Raw genomic sequence first — 7,414 nt, 5'->3', positions numbered from 1 at the left:
TTTTAGTTTAACTTTTCGCTCGTTTATCGGAATTAGGCGATTCAAGCGCCTAGAGTTTCGTCTCAAAACCCTATTTCGGTTTAACCAACTCAAACAAGTTTTTGCCTCTATAAAAATTGCCCTAGAATCCAGAATAGTAAATGAAGCCTGTTTCTTTTGCCGTTTGTCTTTCGTTGCTTCGTTCGATATGGTTCTTTTTGCCAACCGGACTTCTTAAGTTGAACTTTCTGGTTAGATCTCTTATTTGAGTTTTACCTGTGCATTAGTCGAGTACTTATTGTATGCTTGTTTGTTTGTGATAGAGTACCCGGAGTGCGCCGCTTGGTACTTCGAATCGCTAGGTTTCATGGATCATCAGAAAGGCAAGTAACACTTTGATCATACCTCCTACTACCCAGTTTTATTGCATTAGATCAATCCTCACACATTGCATGATTAGGATATAATTAAATTGTGGGTTTGGGAAGTAGTTGAGGTAGTACCTATTACCTGTTTATTATCAAACCTTGGGGAGTTACTTCTACGTTTGCTTTTATGCCATGCTATGCTAGTAGAAGTGGATTGGGTGAGTGAAATCCATGACAGATGTGAGTTTGTTAAATTAATGGTTTATCTAAGGTGGCAACTTAAATACACATCTAGGTGGATTGAGGCACCTGGGTATTCCAGCGATTGCCTATTTTTCTTTTGGACTGCCACCCAGGCTCAAAGGGATCATGAGATTATTCATACTGGAAACTTCCGTGTGCAGCCACAAGCTACTATGGGCTCTAGCATAGTTGACTAAGTCATGCGAACTCTTACAGTGGTAGACTAGCAGATGTAGGGGATGTAGGTTGGTACGGTCTACCCGTTCATAAGGTGCTAGCGCTTCTGAAAGACTATGTCTCGGTCATCCGTTTCTCAAACACCATGTAGTGCGAGAATCCTAACGGAGGAGATCGAGTCTTGTGGGGAAAAGTGCGCAAACCTCTGCAGAGTGTATAAACTAATCATGGTTAGCCGTGTCCCCGGTTATGGACATCTTGAGTATCTAGTTCTTGGATTATCCTGTGAATCTCATCATGTTACTCTAATTAATTTTGTTGGGTTTTAATGATGATTCTTAATTGGGATTGAGAATGCTGTCAACCATTCTCAATGATTAACAACTACCATGATAGTTAAATAAAATTTATTCCTTTGTAGTAGGGAAAAATTGGCTTTACGCAAAACGGTAACCATAGAGCTTTCCACCAGCCAAATATGCATATAGAATAGCCTTTTTCTTTTATTGCTCTCTATGTGTTACATTGCCAGCATATTCCATGTGCTGACCCGTATCGGGCTGCAACGTTAATGTTGCAGACTTTTCCGATGACGAGTAAGGTGCCTTTAGGTCGTGGTTCTATACTCAGTGATGCCGTTGGAGTTGATGGACTCACTTATCTTCCAAGCCTTCCGTTGTTATCGTTATTAGATGGCCTTAAGCCATTTTTATTGTAATAAGTTCTCTTTTGAGACTCTCGATGTAATAAGTGTGTGATTTCTACTCTGTTATAAATCCTTCAAGTACTGTGTGGTGTCAGCATTACTAATCCAGGGATGACACCTGAGCACAGAGATTGGACCGTTTGAGGTCTGGTCGCTACAAGATGGTATCAGAGCACACACTGACTGTAGGACACGACCACTAAGCTAAAGCCTAGATTACCACTCTCTTCTCTTTCTGACCTCTCATCTTTTCTGCTCTTTTAGGATGGTGGATGCAAGGAACAAGTTTATGCAACCGGATGAAGATACACCCTTTGGACGTCATTTGAAGGAAGTCACTAGATATCTGAACATAGGAGTACCAAGCTTCACCTGAACCTACAATGCCACTTTACCTGAAGAGGAGCGCTGGATGATTCAAGTTCAAGTTCCAGGAAGGACGTTCATGCCAGTCACTGAGCCCATAGAGTTTTCATTTGATGCACCAACATGGAGTCTAGGAAAGAGCATGGCAGCTCACATCACCATGGGACGCATTGGAGAAGTTTACCGCAATGATCTCAAGGATACTATCTACCAGATTTGTGGGTGCCGAGATGAGCACTGGGAGATGATCAGCACCAAGAAGGATAGATCAATTGCAGCTTTTATCCAGGAGTTAAACCAGCACATTCGACGTTAGGAGAACCAGATGTGCGCCGACATGATAGATCTGAAGAAGGCGAAGACAAGAATCAAGGAATTGGAGGAAGAACTCAAGGCTACATGTGAAGATTATGAAGAGGAAATTGAGGCCCTACACCAGTAGAAGAAGATGAAGAACCCAAGGAGATTCGCCCAGAAGACTACATCATCATCGACGACACCGACTCAGATCCAGGTGATAGCGATGATGACTATGTAGATGGTGGAGCAGATATCATGGAGTATGCAACCAAAGAATATTTCTAGTAGACCACCCCAACAGTAGTAGTAGTCCACCATGTAAATATAGTAGTCCGAGCACTTTTGCGATAGTTAGATCGATTGTATGCCCTTGTTTGATTGAATGAAGTGAATTGTTTGTTTTTGCCTCATGTGCATATGGGTAGTGTTTTCTCTCTAGACTCCTCTCTATTCTTAAATCTCATCTTTTCTAAACCCTCAGATGCCTCCAAGATGTGACCCCAGATTTACCTTTCCACCGGAGCTCACCCAGTTGATCCAGCAGCAGAATACATTGATGCAGTTGCTAGTCCAAAATCAGAATGAGGGGAACAACAACAACAACAACCCACCACCACCACCACCTGTTGATCACTTAGCCCGTTTTCTTAGGCTAAATCCGCCGGTGTTTTCCAGTAGCAACGAGCCGATAGTAGCGGATGATTGGCTCCGCAAGACAGCAAGGGAGTTGACCATGGCAGGATGCACATATGCAGAAAAGGTGAAGTTTGCCGCACATCAGCTTGAAGGACCCGCAGCATCATGGTGGGAGAATTTCACAGCCACTTTCCCTATCGACACTGTCACATGGGACCCATTTCAGCAGGCTTTCCATACTGCCCATGTTTCAGCAGGAGCTATGGCCATGAAGAAGCGAGAGTTTCACAACTTGCGCCAAGGAGGACGGACAGTTGGCCACTATGGGGAGGACTTTAGTAAGCTAGCACATTATGCCCCAGATGACATTGCTACAGATGCAGCTAAGCAGGAGAATTTTCTGGAAGGACTGAATGATGAGTTGCGCATGCAGTTGATGGTAGCAACCTTCAACAACTACCAGGAGTTGGTAGAATGTGCTCTCATGATTGAAAGGAAGCAGCAGCAAATTGAGAACCGCAAGAAGAAGTATGGACAAGGAAAGTACAATTCAGGAGCTTAGCAGAAGCCACGTTTTACCCCTAGACCGGGAGGACATTTTCAGCATACCCATGGAGGAGGTAGCTCGCACAATCATAATGGCACCAAGAATGGTAATGGGAATGGAGGAAACAACGGCCAGAACCATACAAACCCATCAACCCCAGCCAAGAGAGACTTGAGCCAATTCACTTGCTTTAAGTGCCAGAAGACCGGACATTATGCTAATGAATGTCCTGAAGCCCAGAATGGAAATGGCAATGGAAGCTCTGGGAAGAAGCCGAACCCTTTCAACAGGGGACAGGTGAACCACGTAAATGTGGAGGAGGTTGAAGCCCAGCCCGATGCAGTAATAGGTAAGTTTTTGGTTAAGTCATTCATTGCACTCGTTCTTTTTTATACTGGTGCATCACATTCATACATATCTAGGGGATTTGTGGATAAGTATAAGCTGCCAACCCAAGTCCTTAGGTCACCCATGTTAGTAACATCGCCTTGAGTAGAGTATATGGCTAGTTTATGGTGTGATCGGTTACCATTAAGGATTGGTAACTACGTATTTCCCTCAGACCTAATAGTATTGGAATCTCAAGGATTGGATGTGATATTAGGCATGGATTGGTTATCAAAGTATGAAGGGAACATTGAATGTGCCAGTAAGTCAATTTTGCTTACCACCCCAGAAGGGAGAAGGATCAATTATGTATCCCGGCATGTGCCGAAAAGGACTCAAGTAAATTGCCTAACAGGAGTTGTGCAGGAGGAAGTACTAGTAGTGAAGGATTTCCCTGATGTATTTTCAGAGGAGTTGCCAGGCATGCCACCGGATAGAGATATTGACTTTTTGATTGAGCTTTTGCCAGGCACAGGGCCAATATCTAAAAGACCATATAGAATGCCCACAAAGGATTTGGAAGAGATTAAGAAGCAGATTAAGGAGTTACTGGATAAAGGATATATCCGCCCAAGTTCTTCACCTTGGGGATCGCCGGTACTTCTAGTGGAGAATAAGGATGGATCGTTAAGGATGGTTGTTGATTATCGAGGATTGAATGAAGTAACCATCAAGAACAAGTACCCACTACCGATGATCAATGATCTGTTTGATTGATTGCAAGGAGCTAAGGTATTTTCCAAGATCGGTCTGCGATCGGGATACCATCAGTTGAAGATTCGAGAACAGGATATACCTAAGACGGCTGTTACCACAAGGTATGGGTTGTACGAGTATACCGTTATGTCATTTAGTCTGACTAACGCACCTGCATATTTTATGAACATGATGAACAAAGTGTCTATGGAGTTTTTGGATAAGTTCGTCGTGGTGTTTATTGATAATATCCTAGTATATTCGAAGGATGAAGAGGAGCATAAGGAGCATTTGTGTTTGGTACTCGGTAAGCTCAGAGAACATCAGTTATATGCCAAGTTTAGCAAATGTGAGTTTTGGTTGAAGGAAGTTGGATTCCTCGGACACGTTATATCTGGAGAAGGTATAGCAGTAGATCCCACCAAGGTTCACACTGTGACAAATTGGGAAGCGCCAACAACAGTTGGAGAGATCTGAAGTTTTTTTGGACTTGCAGGATACTACCAGAGATTCATTGAAAATTTCTCGAAGATTGCGAAACCTATGACGGAGTTGTTGAAGAAGGATACCAAGTTCATATGGACTGAGGAATGTGAGGCTAGTTTCCAGGAGTTGAAGAAATGGTTGGTTACATCACCAGTGTTGATTTTGCCAGATCAGACCAAGGATTATGAGGTGTATTGCGACGCTTCACGTCGAGGACTTGGAGCAGTGCTTATGCAAGAAGGAAGAGTTGTTTCATATGCCTCACGACATCTTAAGCCTCATGAGTTGAATTCTGCTACGCATGATTTGGAGTTAGCAGCCGTAGTGCATGCATTGAAGACTTGGAGACATTTTCTCAATGGAAACCATTGTGAGGTGTACACGGATCACAAGAGTTTGAAGTACATTTTCACGCAGAAGGAGTTGAATCTCAGACAAAGGAGATGGTTGGAACTCATCAAGGATTATGATATGAGATTGCATTATCACCCTAGAAAGGCTAACGTAGTAGCTGATGCGTTGAGCCGTAAAAGTCATGTCAACACTTTAATGATGGGAGATTTACCAAGGGAGTTAGCCGAAAATCTTCGTGAGCTATGTTTGGAGATAGTTCCGAGAGGCTATGTAGCAGCATTGGAGATTCAGTCTACTTTGATGGATAAGATCAGAGAAGCTCAGAAGACTGATAAGGAGATTGCTTATATTAAGGAGAAAATAAGCAAAGGAAAAGCTAAAGGATTTCGTTAGGACGAGCACGATACCGTATGGTTTGAAGACCGTGTTTATGTGCCCAATGACCCGGAGATCAGGAAGTTAATTCTGCAAGAGGCCCATGATTCACCATATTCGATTCACCCAGGAAATACCAAGATGTATTTGGGTTTGAAGGATATTTTCTGGTGGACCAGAATGAAGAAGGATATTGCGGAGTATGTAGCCGTTTGTGATGTATGTCAGAGAGTAAAGGCAGAGCATCAGAAACCAGTAGGATTGCTACAGCCATTGCCGATACCCGAATGGAAGTGGGATAAGCTAGGCATGGATTTTATTATAGGATTGCCCAGAACTCGTTCAGGCTTTGACTCGATTTGGGCTGTAGTCGATCATTTGACAAAGGTAGCTCATTTTATTCCAGCAAAGACTACCTATACTAGTGCCAAGTTGGCAAAGATATACATGACCAGGATCGTATGTCTTTATGGAGTTCCAAGGAGGTAGTCATCCCAGCTTGACGAAGGTAGCTCATTTCATCCCAGTAAAGACCACTTACACCAGTGCTAATTTGGCAAAGATATACATGACCAGGATCGTATGTCTGCATGGAATTCCGAGGAGGATTGTATCCGATAGAGGAACCCAGTTTACCTAAAAGTTCTGGAATCAGTTGCACGAAACTTTGGGTAACAGGCTAGAGTTCAGTATAGCTTTCCATCCGCAGAGAGATGGACAGACCGAGAGAGTTAATCAAATTTTGGAGGATATGCTGAGAGCTTGTGCGCTAGATTACGGATCCAACTGGGACGAGAATTTGCCATACGCAGAGTTCTCCTATAGCAATAGTTATCAATCCAGTTTGAAGATGGCCCCTTTCGAAGCCTTGTATGGAAGGAGGTGCAGGACCCCGTTGTCGTGGGATGAAGTTGGAGACCGCCAGTTGTTTGGACCGGAATTGATTAAGGAGTCTGAACAGAAGGTGAAATTGATTCACGATAGGCTCAAGGTAGCCTAGTCCAGACAGAAGAGCTACGCGGATTCAAAATGCAAGGAGACAGTTTACGAAGTCGGAGACCAAGTTTATCTTCGAGTATCTCCACTTCGAGGAGTTAAGTGTTTTGGAGTTAAGGGAAAGCTAGCGCCACGTTTTGTAGGACCATACAAAGTTTTAGAGCGTATGGGAGAAGTAGCTTATAAGTTGGAATTGCCCGAAGGATTGTCAGGAGTTCACGACGTGTTCCATGTTTACCAGTTGAAGAAGTGCCACACAGAGATGGCTGATATACCGCTAAGAGATACAGTGCCACTGGAAGCGATTCAGTTGGACAGTGATTTGACCTATGAAGAGAAACCAGTCAAGATTCTTGAGTATGCCAGCCGAGTCACCCGTGGAAAGGTTATTAAGTTTTGCAAAGTTCAGTGGAGCCACCACACGGAGTATGATGCCACCTGGGAACAAGAGGAAGATCTGTCGAAGAACCACCCTCACCTATTTTCTAGCCAACCCGAATCTCGAGGGCGAGATTCATCTTAAGGGGGGTAGGTTTGTAACATCCCAAATTTTCAATTTGGAATGTTATACAATAGATCATCATTGCATATCATATTTATTTGCATTTTGGTCGATCCTAGAAATTTCACGCAACTCAAGGACCCTCGGAGAGAGTTGGGGATTTCGTTATTTTCATATTTGAGTTTTCTCAAATTTTGGAAAATTGGGTCATTTGATTTTATTTATTTTATCTTCAATTATTTCTATTATAAAATTTTTGAGAGAGGGAATAAAATGACTTTCCCAAAATAAAGAAA

The sequence above is a fragment of the Triticum dicoccoides genome, chromosome 6A (genome assembly GCF_002162155.2).
Source record: "Triticum dicoccoides isolate Atlit2015 ecotype Zavitan chromosome 6A, WEW_v2.0, whole genome shotgun sequence".
Lineage (NCBI taxonomy): Eukaryota > Viridiplantae > Streptophyta > Magnoliopsida > Poales > Poaceae > Triticum > Triticum dicoccoides.
This window is presented reverse-complemented; position numbering follows the sequence as displayed.